We start from the raw sequence: 17,659 nt of genomic DNA, 5'->3' as shown, positions 1-17,659 counted from the left end.
AATAGTCTTGACCAGTGTCGATAATGATTTGATCCATTTAAGGTACACTTCCTGGTTTTGTTACAGTGTCCCCTGATGACCACTAAGGCTTATGGTAAACTGGCAAGTTTCAAAATCAAGGAGGTTATCTTTAAAGGAATAGTTCAACATTTTGGGAAAAGTTCATATGCTTGCTTTCTGAGAGTGAGATGAAAAGACTGATTAACGCTGATCTCATTTCACTGTTGGAGAAATGGGGGAAACAGCCGGGCAGTCTGCCAGCACCTCTAAAGCTCAGCGGAATGTTTTATCTCCTTTGTTCAATCCCAACACAAACAAATACTGTGAAACAACAGTTTGTGATTTTAGTTGCTCTGACATAATGAAACCTTTTTTGATGAGGAAAGAGCAATAAGGGCTTCATAGAAGTGTTTTAACAGACATTTGTGATGCTGCTCAGCTTCTTTAAAAGAGGTTTCTATTAGGCAGCACCGCCCTCTTCTGGGCAATGGAATTAGAGCAGAACAAATTTACCGCTGTTACAGGCAGAATGCATTTATTCACTCGCCAGGACCACACTGTTCCACTGAAACAATAAAAAGATTCACAATGCAGCATTGTGAAGGATTTTGAGGTTGAACCCACCACAACTGAGGTTGATTTAGTTAATTTGCTAGGAGGCCTTCAGACAGGCATGGAGCCTCTCTCAAAATGGCTGACTTTCAGTTGGGTTTAGGTCATGGCACCAAGATACTTTTTTGTGCATCTGGACGTGATACATCAGTGTACCAAATTTCGTGAAATTAGGTGAAAGTGAAAGGAGGGGCGCTATGTAGCCATTTTGCTTCGCTCAAGCCCAAGACCCATAAAATCCGTACATTTTCACCACCTCCATGCATTTCAAGTAGGTCCTCGCACTGCATGGTGCCTAATTATCACAGAAATGTGTAGAAATATCAGTATTGATGTTATGGAAAGATGTCTAAATGCTGTGTTACATCTGCTGAAGTCAGCATGTTTAACCAGCCAACAGACTCATAGGAATGCACTCACAGGCACTGGAAATGAAGCGTGGGATTTGGAATAAAAGCAGCAGACCTGGCAGTCAGTACACATGGCACCTTACAACCACCAAGGAGACAGAACTCAGCCTGTGATGCATTGGGATAGGAGCTCAGTAAATCCAGTTTAACGTGGCTGCCATTGCAGGGAGGTGTAGTGGATGAAATGGGACTCAGGCTGGCTAAAGAAAAGGGAAGCACAGACCACACTTTTGCCCACACTTTTACAGAGACTTGGCCTGAATCAATTTACTTCTCTCGATGGGCGGACTGTGCTCCGCGCAGACAAAGCAAAAGACTCTGGTAACAAAGGGAGACAGATTCTGTTTACATCAATGATGCTTGGAGCTTAAATGCAGCCAAAGCTGATGGACAGTGTTTCCCAAATATTGAACCTTTAATGTGAAGATGAAGACCATGTTATCAGTATCCTGTTGCTGCAGTTTACATTTCCCAAGATATACATTTAAAAAAAATCACTACAGAAATATTTTCAGATAATATATCTATATTAATATATGTATTAATATACATATAGTTATGTATATTAATAACTGTGTTGATTTTTTTTTACTTTTTTTTATGTTAAATCCTGTTAGATTCAAAATCTAATGATCTGAATACAATATGTTCTGCTTGTGTACCATGTAGGGACTACAACTCTCATTTTCATGTGCAACTCTGTGTTTTAAAATGACATAAATGAACTGTGAATATATATAAATATATTTTTGAGGACATTGCAGGGTTTATTATTTATCAAACTCCTCATCCTACTCTCAGAAACAAAGTCTTTTCCGACATGTTGAACAATTTCTTTCAAATGAAAACATTCTTTTAAGTAGCAGTGGGCTACAGACAGTTGGCAGCTCTGGAGGAAGAAGGCGAGGACCAGATTCTTTATTGAGTATATAGTCCATTTGAGTGCTGTTGTTTGTTTTTTTTTCATTATTTTTCAGTGTTACTAAATGTTAGAAGAACTGTGCCACAAATATACATCACATCCAAACCTAATAAAATGTGTTAAGGTGGCATATCCATGTCCAGAACCTGTTCTATCCTACACTTCATTGCTGCCTATGTCAGAGTTTGTCAGTCTAGAGGAACATAGGCCATTTGGCATTGACGTACACAGAGATGAAGCACTGTACTGATATTTAAGAAGTTAAAGTAAAAAAAAAATCAGTACAGTATTATAAAACTGAATATATGACAGATTACAGCAAACATATATACAAAATTAAATTAATCAAATATGTGACAGCTATTATGTTTACATATATATCATTAATTTGGTGCTCCATCCCTAACCCTTCACTCGACTGATGCTTTAGTATTAAAAATGGGCCCTGGGAAACTCTGACCTAAGCTGTACTTATTGTCAAGTGCTGTTCATGTATCTGACCCTTTTATTTACTCCATAGTAACATATTTAAATTGCAGCATGTTCGAGTTGTTAAATAGCAAAACTACTGTACTTATCACTTACCTTCTTTGGCATTTGTTGTGGAAATTGACAATGTATTTTTCATAAATGAAATAGAATATATTGTTATTTGTTTTAACAGAGACTTATAAGTTGCCAAAAATAAAAAATAAGTGAAATATATTTTTGGGCACTTGTAAAGATATCTTGATGGTATACTTTCTGTCAGAGTGGAAAAGGCTGAATAAATAAAACTATAATAGAAATATAAAAATACTGAATCTCTCTTATTACTCATGAAGGAGATGGCATTATGGGGACATAATATACTATCCATAGATATGATTGTGACCGCTCTCAGCAGTTTTACACTGCATCCACTTTCACCCATTCACACATTATTCATACAGGTGGAATCAAAGTTGGGGGAGACTATTCTTTCACACACCAAAACTATGGTTCAGGAGCAAGCTGGGGGGTAGAGTCTTCCCCAAGAACATTTCGACTTGTGGAGTGGAGGAACCGATCTTCCAGACCGCCACTCTTCCGATTGAAGGATGACCCACTTTACCTCTGAGCCACAGCTGTGCTCGATAATTTCCTAGTCCTTCACAGAGCTAACACCAGTGATGGCTGGTGAAAAACAGGGGGCGGTGCCATACTCAGTGGGTTTCAGTACCCACAATACCCAGCAATTTAACTACAGGATATCATTACAGGGAAGTGGTCAGTAATGCTTTAATGTTGAGGCATTTTTCACGCAGAAACATAAACAGGATATTGCACAAAGACACGCTTTCCATTAGCATTGGAAACTGAACTCATAAACAATTAGAGCAGTTGATAGAGATGGTAGCACATTGACTGTTTCCTGAACCTCTTCCTGTCACGCATGCTGCAACCACATCTGGATTTTTGATATAATTCGACCTTGTGCAGGGTTGGACCTGGTTTGGAAATGATGATTATGACACACAGTGCAGACATAAGTGCAACCGACCTTTATTTTTCTGACAATTAAGAAATAAGAGCATATCCTCCCTGAAGAAACCAAAATCCAATTACACAGACTTAATCTCTAGCTCTTTTACAAAATGTTGGAAAGCATTAAATGTAAATACAAACAAGTCTTGCATATCCCTTTTTATGTTACATTTAATGACTGCTTAGTAAACAAGACATCAGCAATCTGCCATGCTTTCTGTGGAGGAAAATCTAGAACGAATAATGAAATTGACGAGAAAGAATTAGTCTCTGAGTGTTTAATGCAGCTCCGTCTTAGCACAAAGGGCCGAAACCATACAGACAACGGCTGCAGAGGGAATCAGCGAAGAGTACATGTCCACCAGAGCTTTATATACTCATAGAAGAGAGAAAAAAAAGAACCAATTAGATACATTCCTTGGATTATTACAGTAATCAGTAAACAGTAAAAGTATAGTATATAGAAACAGAGCACGAGGAAGCAGGACACCAGGAACCAATTATTCATATTTAGTGATCAGTTTTATGGCTCAGTGTCAGTAGCGTATGTCTACTAAACAATATCTGCACTTGTAAAGATGAACTAACACAGCCATGATGGTAAGAAAAAGACTGTACCTCGCAGGCCACAAAAACCTGGCTGTCTGAATGAATGCCATGGGGTTCGTTGCGATGGCGCAATCTTTGGCGCGTGAGTTGGCCTCCTATCACACTTATATATATATGTGACTTTCTTGCAGTTTGAGAAACTCGGGTTGCTACCGTCGTGTTCGTTTATTTCGAATGAAGACAGGCAACTTCTCTCATTTAAGGTGTTTTAATGTGAAACATGGCCATGGCTCTCCCTTGTTGGTGCACAGGCTGGTCCCAGCCTCTTGGCATCACAACCTCCTATCAGGTAAAGCCGAACCTGGAAAAGGTACCCTCCCTACTCTAGTCTCGTGCATGTTTGTCCTTCAGTGCAAACTATCCCTATTGTGTCTATCTTGTCTGGTCCCTCTGGGAGTGGCGACCAGGTGTTCCACTCCTTGCCAAGGTGCTACCTAATATGGGATTGTTTATGTAGAGCATGTAAGCTTGTGTACACTCTTGCCAGACTTCTCTTAACTCACATGTATCTAACCCTTCAGAACCTGGGATTAGTGCTTGTATCCTGTCATTAACATTATGAAGTTGGCCAACTCTATAGCAGTACATTTAAGCAATATGTGCCTGTCCCTGTAAATACAAAGTAGTGAATAAAGTACAAAATAAGGCACTATGAATAATAACAATATGTTCTCCACACATCATAAGGCACTTGGAATAGTAACACTATATTCTTCACAAATACTATATTCTCCACACTACCCTCCTCTCTCTCCCCAGGCACAAATAATGAGTGAGGTGCTTGGTTCACAACACGGTCTCAAATGTGCTTGTTGGTAGCTTGGCACCCTACTCCCCACCTGGTCCAACAGGAGGATAGGAGTCATCGTCGGGTCCTGGGATGCGCTTGCAGTGGCTGGCGTGGATCCAAGGGATTTTACCAGCAACTTTCACAGCAGTTTGGGTGATGAGGAGGACCTGGAACGGGCCTTGAAACCCTCGCTGCTTTCAATGTTTTCTCCTGAAGTCTTTGATCACCACCCAGTCACCAGGCTTGAAGCTGTCACCTGCACACAGAGGGCTGCAAGGGAAGCTGAGAGATTTGCACAGTAGTTCAGCATGTTGTCATCATACAGTTCAAAAGCCTTTTGTACTTCTGAGGTCCATGTGATTTTGTCATGAGCTATCAATTTCTTCCCATGGACCATGGCTGAGAGGGGTGCCTCTCGCTCTGAATAGTTAGGGATCCACTGCCTACAATATGACATCATTCCTAGGAAGCTCATCAATTGCTTCTTCGTTTCTGAGCGAGGAACGTTTTGGATTGCTGCAATTTGTTTGGGAGAGAGAGATTTTCCCTCTGCTGTGATCACATGTCCCAGATATGTTACTTTAGTTTGGACAACTTGCAATTTGGACAGACTAGCTTTGTGACCGCTGTTAGCCAAAAACGTCAACAATGCAATTGTGTCTGTCCTGCAGGCCTCCTCCGAGCTACTTAGCCACCATGATGTCCACATAATGCAGGAGGGACTGATGGAAAAAGTTTAGCAAATTTTGGCTCAGCTGCTGATGGAAATATGTTGAACTTTCTGAGTACCCTTGTGCACATCTGGTCCAGGTGTAGCTACGCCCCTGAAAGTTGAATGCCAACCAATATTGACTTTCAGGATGGACGGGCACAGAGAAGAATGCATTGGCCAAATCAACAACTGAGAAATGAGTTGCGTCTGGTGGGATGAGTGACAGGATAGTGTATGAGTTGGACACTTCAGGCGCTCGTGGATGTACTGCAGCATTTACTGCTTGCAGATCTTGCACAAAACGCCATTCTGTTGGTTGACCCTCATCTCTGATTTCATCTCTGAGGAAATATTGGAGTGCGCACTGGTGAATCATTTCATGGAACAATGATGCTGGCCTTAAGCAAAGAATTAAACACCGGTGTGATGCCATCCACGGCTTCTTGCTTCAACAGATATTGTTTCAGACAAGGTCTATAGTCTGATTTTGGATGAATTACCAGAGGTGTCGCAGTTTTCATAAGTCCAACATTGTACTTATGTTTTGCCCAGAGGCAATCCGGCACCTGTGCTAATTCGGCTGGCATGTTTTTTTGCAGTCATGACTGTGTACACTGATGAACCATGTGGTTTGTTTTCTAACAGTTCTACTGTTTTTTTAACATGCACTATAGATGCAATTGCTGTGCGGTATACATCACTGGTTTTGCTGTACTCTATCCTTGGATCCTCTGTCTTGTAGAAGTCTGTATGCGCTCTTGCTTCGGAGCCATGGACCCAGGTCCTGACATTTCCACAATGCAGGCTTTGCCAGTGAGATGTATGGGGCCTTTGTCTGAAAAACTCTCGTGGAGGGAATTACTTTCCAAAAGATTCGGCTTTGAGCGGCAGAGAGAGTAACAGAAACAGCAGCAACCGATTTTGTCCAGTAAATGTATGATAGTATTAGCCTCTCTGGCTTCCTATCTTCCTTTCGCCAATCTTCCTCAAAGTTTGTGTCTCTCCCTCCACTGACGTGCTGTGCAGTGCAGTGTCTGCGGTGTCATATGATTGTCTGCTTGTGTGTTCTAAGTGTGCGAATGACGTCAGCTCTTCTGAAATGTGTGTGAGTGAGTCCTGCAGCAGCTGCCATTCATAGACAGAATAAATCCTGTGTGTTGTATTTAACCATTTGTGTTATCATATTGGGAGAGAAAGGATGATTTGGGTCACTTTGTTTTAAAACCTTAACCCCTTCCGGTGTGGAATGGAGAACTATGCCAAAGCGGCACATCAGATCCCTGCCCATCAGATTGATTGGGCAGTTTTTCGAAACAATGAACGAATGCTTAGTCACCTGATCATCCAATTCACACCGAATGGGGGCAGAATAGTTATCCCGACATGTCTGTCTACTAGCTCAGACAGTTCAACAAGTTGAACACTTTCAACTGCCATAGAGAATCATCTTGATATGGTGTTCCCCAGATCTGCTTCTCATAGCAAGCCTTTGGCTCATGTGCTGTCCTCAAACCATACCTTCCCATACCCCAACAGACCTTCACTCCCTTTGTTGTTAAGGAGGCACAAGCTATTGACTGCAGGTGTAGGAGAGGACCAATGTTTGATAAACTTTTATTGAACTCAACACTCAACTGTGAATAGCCCCACTAAGTTCCCGCAGGGGGGAGGACAGTATCTAAGACAAAGGACAATGACGGAGCCAAATCTCCACAGGAGCCCCTTTGTGGACTGTATGAAAGGAAGTGGCAGGCAAGCCTCCCTCAGGCGGAGGCCCCCCAAAAGGCCACTTACCAGGCCAACAGGCTGCCTACAGACAAATGTCAATAAAAGAGACATTAAAATTGACGCCCTGAACCCTGGAAGGACAAGGGACGCTTTGATCACAGCGTCTCCCCCTCCTCACACACCACACATGGTAATCTGTCTTCCTGCTCACAATTAACCACGAGATGGTCATCTGTGAGAAATCTCCTCACACTCATGCCTGAGGGTAAGGCAGATGACGCTCACAAGGTGGCAAAATTCTTGATGTAACTTTATATACATTTGTAAGTTTAAAGTTAACCAAAAAGTACTGTTAAATTAATTGGTAATGTAATTAATAATGTAAATCTCCAGGTTCGTAAACCCAGATGACTAAATAACGAATTTCAGTTTTAAGGATGTTATGTCTGTGTATCAACACTGCCACCTAACGACCAATGGACGTAAGTGTTCAGAGAGTACGGACATTGAAAAGTTAGTCAGTAAAAGTTAAAATAACTGCTCTGCTATATATGTAACCAAAATCATGTCTATTATTCTGTGTGATCTTAGTTTATAGCGGTATAGTATAGTAATGTTAGTAGCAATAATGTTGTGTAGACAAAATATCAAAGCCTGATAGTGAAGAAGGCTGCAATAACGTTATTAGTCTTTATATAGGATTCTGTGTGTTGGAAATATAGGAATATGAGAATTAAAATGTCATGAGTGTTTGTCAGATATTATGTTTAGATCTTGCATGGATTTGACTAAATTGGAAGGATAATCTGCGATTAGTAGTTTATTAAAAGAAAAAGAGATTTCTCGATGTAAGCTGGGCGTTCCGCCATGCAAATGAGACCACGCCCCCGTAGTGTGAAACAATATGGTAATTTTGATTGGATGCTCGTAGCTTCTGGCTCCAAGCCTCTGGCTTTTAGCCATAGTCTTCCTTTTCCTTCGTGTTTGCTTTCCTTCGTGTTTTATATATTTTTAATCACCCGCGTGATTTTTACCGTTCTTTCTTTTTCGTCTCTTCGTGATATTTTAACCCATATTTACCTTTTTATTAACAAGTTTTGTCGAGTTTTTCTTATCAAGACTACTCCGTTGTTGTCCGGCCGTAATTGATCACTACGACCTCACTAACGAAGTTTTCTTAAGTTTTTCGGCCCGAAACGCCTTCACACAACTAAGTCCATTTTTGACGTTTTTGACACCCAGCACCTCACTTCAAAGAACTGATACGTTTCCTGAGATCCACCGCAACCGTTCTCAGTGAAAGTTAAGCGAGTCTGACCAGAACTCAGTCCAGAAACAGTAGAACCTACTGTTGAACAGTCTTGAACTGCTAGTGCCGTAGCGGACCTGAGTCAAGAAACCAGCAGGTTTCGCTGCAAGCTAAACTCAAGCCCCGCTAGAGCTGAACCAGGACCGGAGCCAGGAGACCGCCAGGCTGTGCTGCCGACCACCAGACGAACCGCCGAGCCATCGGACCGGACCCGCGGCATTGCCAGGTTCCACCAGCCACCGCCATCAGCCGAGCTGCCCGTCTGGCCCATCTGGCCGAGACGAGACGAGACGCCGGCCCAAACAGCTGACTCGCCGGCTCGAACAGCTGATTCAACGACTTGAAGACTTGAAGTTTTATTTTTCCATCATTAAAGTTACCTGTTAGTAGAATATGCCGCGGCCCTCCCGCAGGGTTATATCGTTCCTTTTTGGTTTATCCTTCCAGTATTGCCAAACCCAATGCTAATAACCTCATCCATTCTGTTCTGATTATTATTGTTGTCATCTCATTTACTCCTTTTTACAGTTAGTCATAAATAAATTTTCATTTATCATCACGTCGTGTCGATATCGCTTTGTTACTAATAAAGGCAGAGATCCCTGTTTGCGAGGACTTACACATTTAGACTGAGTCTGTTTAATATTTAAGTATTAAGGTTAAATACCTGAAGCCATTTGAGCTAATAAAGTAATAAATTAATAATTCTCTGTGAAGACTGAGTGGTGCCCTTGATAAACGAAAGCTTTCAATTAATAACGTGTAGTAAACCTGCTACACAGGAAAGCAACTGGAGAGGATAAACTAGATCCTTTCTTTTTAAAACTCTGTGCCCCATCTACTGCCGATCAAATTACATTGAAGATACTGGTTTCGATAAGTCCTGTAAATGTGTAAATGGTTTCAGGATTACCTGTCTAAAGGACAGCAGTGTGTAGTATTTGGGAAATGATCATTATGTATTTTTACCACTGTCAAAGGGAGTTCCAAAAGGTGCAATACTGGGCCCTCTATGTTTACAATTTATTTCAATGATATTGCATCCTTTATTACAAATTTTAATGTCCAAAATTATGCGGATGATACAATTCTATATCATTGTATTGTATTGTATTGTATATTATTGTATTGCTTTGCCGACATTACACACTCAGCCATGGAAATCCTACAACAAGCCTTTTAACAATCTAGAAAGATGCACTTTTTTATTTTGAAATTAGTCCTGACTGCAAAAAAATTTAATATATTTTTATTCTTTAGAGTCAGACATATTATGGACAATAATTTTCATGTTGCCACTCTAAAAAGACACAGTATTGAGAGGGTCTCAGAGTATAAATATCTTGGTATCTGGCTGAATCCAAAAATTCAATTCAAATCCCACATTGACTCACTTATCAGTAAACTACAACAAGATTGGGGATTTGTACAGAAACATCAACCACACTATTCTTACCTCCCTCCTTGAGTCCTTCCGCAACATCACTGCCCTCTCCTGGCTAAAGTCATACCTCTTAAACAGAGAGCAGTTCACCAGCATCAACAACTCCACCTCCTTCACCATTCCTCTGTCTCCGCACATATCCCAGGAATCAGTGCTGGGTTCTGTCCTGTTCATCCTCTACATGCTCCCCCTTGGTAATATCATATGGTGCCATGATTTCCACTTCCATTGTTACACCTATGACATCCAGCTCTTCATCTCCACAAAATTCATCACCACAGCCACTGTCTCCTCTTTGACCAACTTCCTCACTGGAAGTAAATGTTGGATACAAGCCAACTTCGCCAAACTCAACATACTGCAACATATCTGAAATGATCATCAGTCTTAAATCCCGCTCACAACTTTTGCCTCACCATACATAACTCTGCTCTGTCTCCCTCCCCACACACTCACAACTTCAAGTCATTTTCAGTAACAACCTCTCCATTGAAAAATACAACAACCAAGTCACCAGAACTACCTTCTTCCACCTCTAAAACATAGCTTGTGTAAATAAATTCCAGTACATCCAGAACTCTGCTGCTCACCTGCTCATCCACACCCACACCCACTCCTGTGACCACATCAACCTTGCCCTGTAGAACTCCCAGGGAGCCGATGGAGGTTCTGGGCAGGGGTGGAGGGAGGGAGTACACTTCATTGATCTTACTGTAAGTTGTTAGAGGAACTTTGATGTGTTAATGCTTTTCAATTATACAAGCTAATTGGTTTTTAACAAGTCATAGTCATGTGAAACAGTCTGCACTGTTTCATGAAATGCATCAAATGTTTCTGAAAGACTATTTAGATACCTCAATAGAGCATCAGCATACAGCAATGACCACAATTCATTATTTTAAAGAAAAACAAGAAAGTTTTTTTTCATTAGTTTAAAGCATTCAAAAGTGTCCAACTTTAGATGGACACTGGCCCTGAACACCTATAAGTAGGTTACACATATGTTACAGTTCTTATCTTGATCTGAGAACTGTTACACCAACTGTTACACCACTACTTTTCGCTGTTACTGTAATTCTGCAAGCATGCTATATGTAAGGTGTCGAAGTGAGTGTGTGCATGCATGCAAATAGGTCTGAGAAGAGGACTGGACAACCACTGACGATACTCACGCGTGATAGGTTCTCCAGGAGGACAGCCCTCTACTTTAGGAGCCAAGATGGCACCGGTTCAGGAGAGAGGAAAGAAAAAGCTCATCCTGCTCATCTCCCAATTGGCCACACATGCAACTGTGCTGAACTTTGCTCCACTGAGGGCTTGTATAGTGATGTAGGTAGTAGGGGTGGGTTGCCATTTCTGTTAATGATGATTTTATTTCCTTATTTCCTAGTTATATTTTTTGTTTTAAGATAAGATAAGATAAGATAAGCCTTTATTTATCCCACAATGGGGAAATTCCCAGTCAGCAGCAGTTTACACATACAGAAGTATAAATATATAAAAAAATATGTAAAGAGAAAAGAAGAAATAAGATATGGAAAAAAGAAAGGGAATAAAATATATATATGTATACATGTACAGTATATACAAAAAAAGATAGATATAGATACACACACACACACCCCACCCTGACCATGTACTCCACCGACAGCAGGTCCACTGAACTTCTAAGCAGCAGTGTGAGAATCTGTCTAAAGATTCCTGGTTAGCAAAATATGCCCTGCTAACTGACGCTATCTTTGCCATCTTGCCTGTAGTCATTTTGATTCTGCCATCTTTGTAGTTCTCGTATGTAACATGGCCTTATTTGCCATCTTTCTTTTCTCCTCCCTTTTTAACATAAGGTGTTACACCCTGAAAAGGGGAGAGATATAAATGAAGATGCTCGGACACAATGCTTCCTCTCTGGCAGCTTCATCTAGAATAGTTTACTATTTTCCAAAATGATTTACATAGTTACAAAAGTCACTTCAATATAAAAATAAAACAATGATATACATTTTCATCCCATTTCAAGGTCGACCTTCCACTCTATTTTCCTTTGACAGGTAAGTAAGCAGAATGCATACTGACAATTCTCAGCATCACAAGCATCTACTAAAATGGTCTGTTTATCAGAGAACACAAATAAACATAACTGTTCCTTGTTTTTTACTATAGACAGTTTAGAAATGAACACACAAGCGCATCAGCAATCAAGTACACACATATTAAAAACCTCACTCCCCGTGTGTCTAACCAAGCTTGCACAATAAAAATGTATGTAAAATGGTTTGCACTTATTCACTTATACACAATAAAATAAACTTGACAGACACGTTCCAAAGTTCAAGAGCATAAATACTCATTTTGTAATGGAAAAGGGGAGATATAAACAAAGATGCTCGGACACGATGCTTCTCATAGAGAATGGAGTATCTTAGCTGAGAGCCCCCCAGTCCGGCCTCTGCAGGCATAACTAATCAATCACTAACGTAATCTTTGAAAAGGTTCAACAAGTAGATCATAGATCAATACCTCTGACAGGCAGGTAGAAGATATACTTTTTAAAAGTTTTCAACTGTTAACCTTTTTGTTTACTCTATTTCACTGACTTGTTTCTTTTTTTATGGGACATTTATCAGTAAATTTCCCTAAATGTCCCAGTGGCTGTTTTTATTGTCTATTGGCCTCATATCATCAATTTAATAAATTCAATCTATCATTTGATCCAGACTTGCTCTGAAAGCTTGCACATGCCAGTAACACTAACTTCATGAGATTAAGAATGCTGTAGTTTTTAGAGCCAGGTTTTACAATTGCACTTTACCAATTCCAAGATGCAGGACATGATGGGAATCGCCTGACTGTTGCCTGATCAAAGAATTGATAGGCTCCTCATTATGATCATAAACACATAATTTTGTAGAAGATTCTAATTTTCTGTGTAATATTTAACACTAGATTGCAATGGCCCCATGTTGTGCATTCATTGTCCATTGTCCAATCCCAGCTGACAAGCAATTACAAAGTGCCATATAAAGCAGACATAAAAAGGACAAAGGAGAGAATACAATGCCTGATACACACATTCTCATATTACAAATCAATAACTAAAGATTATAAGAAAGCTCAGAGGAAAGCCGCTTCAAAAGGAGCCAGTTTAGGTGGTTCAGGCACCTGATCAGGACGCCTCCTGGGCACCTTCCCGTGGAGGTCTTCCAGGCATGTCCAATTTGGAGGAAATGCTGGGGCAGACTAAGAACTTGCTGGAGGGATTATATATCCCATCTGGCCTGGGAATGCCTTGGGATCCCCCAGGAGGAGCTGGAATGCATTGCTTGGGAGAAGGTCATCTGGAGTGCCCTGCTTAGCCTGCTGCCATCATGACCCAACCCCAGATAAGTGAAGAATATGGATGGAAGGACTGTATTATTTATGAATGACAGTGACTTTGCATGTATTTTCTATGTTGATGTTGGGCCCACCAGAAATAGTGAGGATTACATGTTTTTTGAACAAAGGGCTCTCCCTTTGAACTCCGTTTACCAGAGTCCTTTAGTTCCACATCTATGTGCTTTTTTTTACATTCTCCTGTAAGTACATTTTGTTGCTAATTAATCTTGCCACGTGACCTGGGTTTATAAACGTGCTTTACAAATAGTGATGATGATGATGATGATGATAATAACAAAATTATTTATTATGATTATGATCACTACCATCATTATTATTATTATTATTGCCGTTTTATTTTGAAGAGTAAGGCCGGAAGTGTGCTTGTTGTATCGCTAGCACACTTACCGCCAGTATTCTTAAGCCTTTCCACTGAGTGCCACGTCGATCCTTAAGAGGAGCAGGAGCTTTCCTATTTACTGTGAACTCCGCCGTAACAAACCTGACGGGAAGGACTCGGGGAGAAACACTGGAAGAAACTCGCCGAAACAAAGTCCTCGGTGTGGAAGTGCCCACAAGTGGGACTATATCAGTAAGACAAACCCCAATGGCAGTCTGATAGAGGCGTCAGCAGTTTTAGTCAGTGTTGTCAGTGTTGCTTTTCCTTACGTGGGCACACGGTAAAAGCACGAGGAGCCACCGGATACGGGACCGTAACATTCACCGACTTCCTCAGCAGCATATTGTGACACATGAAAGAGAACATGGGCGGCAATATGGCTAACAGTTCTCCAGTTAGCTAACTCTTAACCAGCTGTTAAGTCAGTCAGTGCCTCTATATGTGTCGGTTTGACTTGAGCTACGGGACCAGACTGACTCTCTGTCAACTGTTCACCCAGCTACTACGGCTGGAAATGAAAGTTCTTCTCTTTTCCGTTACGTTGTTTGACTTAAACAGTAGACGTGATTTAGGTGTCACAGGTCAGACGCACCTCCAGACACATTATTAGTGTTTGCTATGTTCCTGTGGACTACAGAGAGGGTTCGAGTTCCATGAGAGCTAATAGGAGCTGAGTTAAAGTAGTGAAGCCGTCCACCTGTGGATTAATACATTACCAGCAACCACTGTTTTACAGTGGCATTAGTATACTTTACATTAAAGAGATCCATGTCTGTCTCTGCCTGCCACATATCTGTTGGACAACTTTAAAAAGAATGTGATATCATAGCTTCAGTGTGGAAAAGTGACTTTTTTATTTGATCATGGATTGTGTGTGTGGAAAATCCTGTATTATAAAGGTTAGATATATTTTAGTACTCTGTTGGGAGGACTTATTGGTCAGCATACATCCATGGTGATAACCTAATATCAGTCAGGCTCTACAGGCTTTCATCAGACATCATATGCCAGACACAGGAAAAGTGCATTAGCACATAGCAACCTTCACAGTAAAGGTCCATACATACTCCGCAAGAACAGAGAAATGTTAGTTTCCTCGAGGTGGCAAGAACAAGAACAAAGTTCATTCTGGCCAGGACATTTCATACTTCACGAGAAACTCAAGTGCAGAACTCCTGGGAAGTCCTCACAGGGCCCTCCCACTGCAGCACACGTCACGCGTGGGAATGACAACATTTCCGCTTTTCCCGCATTAACCACACTCACTTCAAATTTCTGACCAATCTCACAATAGTTCTTGGACACCACACGAGAAAAAAGTTCTGCCCAGATGATGTGTCGAGAACAAGCTGCAAGAACTCCCAAAGAGAGAGAACAGATTTCTCTGTTCTTGCGGAATATGTACAGACCTTTACTCTTGTTTATTGAGACTTTCTCTATCATCTGCTCATTGACCTCTCCTATACAAGTGTGAAACAGCTTGTAGTGTTGGTGAGGCCACTAGATAGATGGTGGTTTAACACCACAAGTCCATCAGTTCAAACTACTACCCTTGCTGCCATGACAAAAGAGTGTCTTTCTCACTCAATTTTTTATTTCAAGGGCAAGTTAGCACTTTTGTAAAGCATTTAATGTTGAGTTTTGAATTCTATACACTACCTGCCTTAGTTAGCGAACAGCAAAAATGTTTTCCAGAGGAAGGTCTTATTAAATAGGGGTGGATCTTGACAAAAATGTGTCTGTAAGACAGTGATTCAAAACCTGTCACGCTGCAATCTGCCATCAAATGCTCTTTGTAGTCTCAAGTGGAACAACATATTAAGAATGGTGTCTTTATGCTTTAATAGTCAGAATTAAGCTTAGAAGTGCCGTGCATAATATTGTCACAATGACCAAAATTATGACTTCAGTATGATAGCTGCTTAAATACATCGATGCCAATACTGAGGTGATACGATGGCAAAACCTTACAGCATGAGTAAAAGTAATCAAATTATAGTAAATGACAAACTATGGGACTTGAAATTCTTTAATTTGTTAAGTGCTGTTAAGTGTTTTCTTATTTATAACATGAATAATTGGATTTTTGTAACTTGCCTAATTAGATGATGGTATGTAGTAATCTGATGTCCTATATACTTGTGTTTATGTGTTTTATTGATAGTTAACTTTAGTGTACAACAAATATGAGTTAATTAACTATTAAACAACATGCAGATTTAAAAACAGACTCAGCACAAATGTCAAAATGCACTTCCTTTGCAGAAGTAGTAAGAGAAATAATAATGCACAAGATTTTTGGCACTTTTGAGTGTTAGCTAAAAAGCTTAAGCCCAAATAAAACAGCTAGCATTGGCCATAATGGCTTCATCACACTCCGATGGTGTAAAAGCTAGCTTGTCACAAAATATATCGCACTTGTTCAACACAAATTTAAGGGAATTTAATCATGTTATCTATCAATATTTGCTGACCTGTCTCTCTTTGAATTCCCTGAACAGGTTGGCAAGTCCGTCCAATGAGATGCTTTTCTAATTTGGACTGCGTAGGTTTCAAACATCTTTGACGGACGAGCCTCGTGGTGTCTGTGGGATTGCCCTGACTCATGGCTATGTAAGTGACATAATGCTATATCTCACTCTATTGTCCTAATTCTACATGTATAACTTGCCAGTCAACTTTTTTATCTCCATCACTGAGTTCGATGCGATGCACATCTCAAAATATTGCCAACAATTCCAATACATGAAAGATACACATGAAGCTACTACGAAATTATGTGATTCACCCCTATTGTGATTCGACACAATCTGATACAATACAATGCCATTATGCCACAATAATACAATGTGATTCAACTTGATGCAAAAAAATTGTGGCTGTGCAATTCCATACTGTACTGAAGGTTTTATTTTGTTTAGCAAACAGAAAATCATAAACTAAAGTCACATTTTTACTTCACACATTTGTTTCTCTACTACTGCAACTCAGTAAGCTGTTTTGCCATTTGTTTTTTACCTCTAAAAATAAGGAAGCAAAAAAGGAAGCAAACTCAAACATAAAAAAAGTGGATTATTATTGGCAGTTTTCTGATGGATCTGATTGGCACAAATGCACAAATCTCCTAATTTCAGTAAACATTCTTGTACATTAACTTTTAATTGGCTGCTGGTTTGAATATCCTAACATAAATGATACCAGAGAAATACAACAGAGAGAGAAAAGCGTTCCAAACACCCCCAGTCTGTTACATGCAAATTTAGGCATCAATTAAAATGGGTTCATATTCATCAAAGATTTGTATTAATTATGATAACACATGTAATATATGTGTGTGTATACACACACACACACACACACACACACACACACACACACACACATATTCCCCTTCTCTTTACTCCCCATGTCTATTTTAGCTCCTCTTTCAGCCCTTGGTATTTTTCAAGCTTCTCATGTTCCTTCTTCCTGATGTTGCTGTCGCTCGGGATTGCTACGTCTATCAGCACAATGTCAGGTTGGTTAGCCAGTTAGTTGGTTGTTTAGTTAAGAACGTTTGAATCTGACTCGGAATACAAAAAACATGTGTAAAACATACAAACAAACCTACAAGATACAAAAGGGTTTAGGAGAAGGATGCATGAGGTTTGATGTTACCATGACTTCAGAGCTGATTCATTACCATTTCTGTCTCTGTCAGGTTCCTGTGAGCACAGTGAAGACAAAGAGTAGCAACATCATGAGGCAGCTCAAAGGCAAACCCAAGAAAGAAACATCCAGGGACAAGAAGGAGCGTAAGCAGGCCATGCAGGAAGCACGGCAGCAGGTGGCCACTGTAGTAC

General features: G+C 40.4%; 1 long non-coding RNA gene across 1 annotated transcript; it reads left to right on the top strand.

The window, feature by feature from the left end:
• Positions 1-13,850: 13,850 nt before the first annotated feature.
• On the top strand, positions 13,851-17,541 carry LOC139200291 (uncharacterized). The gene is made up of 3 exons (XR_011584162.1): positions 13,851-14,009; positions 16,319-16,430; positions 17,518-17,541. It is a non-coding gene; the product is annotated as an uncharacterized lncRNA (long non-coding RNA).
• Positions 17,542-17,659: the final 118 nt, after the last annotated feature.

The sequence above is a fragment of the Pempheris klunzingeri genome, chromosome 4 (assembly GCF_042242105.1).
Source record: "Pempheris klunzingeri isolate RE-2024b chromosome 4, fPemKlu1.hap1, whole genome shotgun sequence".
Lineage (NCBI taxonomy): Eukaryota > Metazoa > Chordata > Actinopteri > Acropomatiformes > Pempheridae > Pempheris > Pempheris klunzingeri.
The sequence above is the reverse complement of the archived record's forward strand: the minus strand, read 5'-3'. Positions and strand labels throughout refer to the sequence as shown.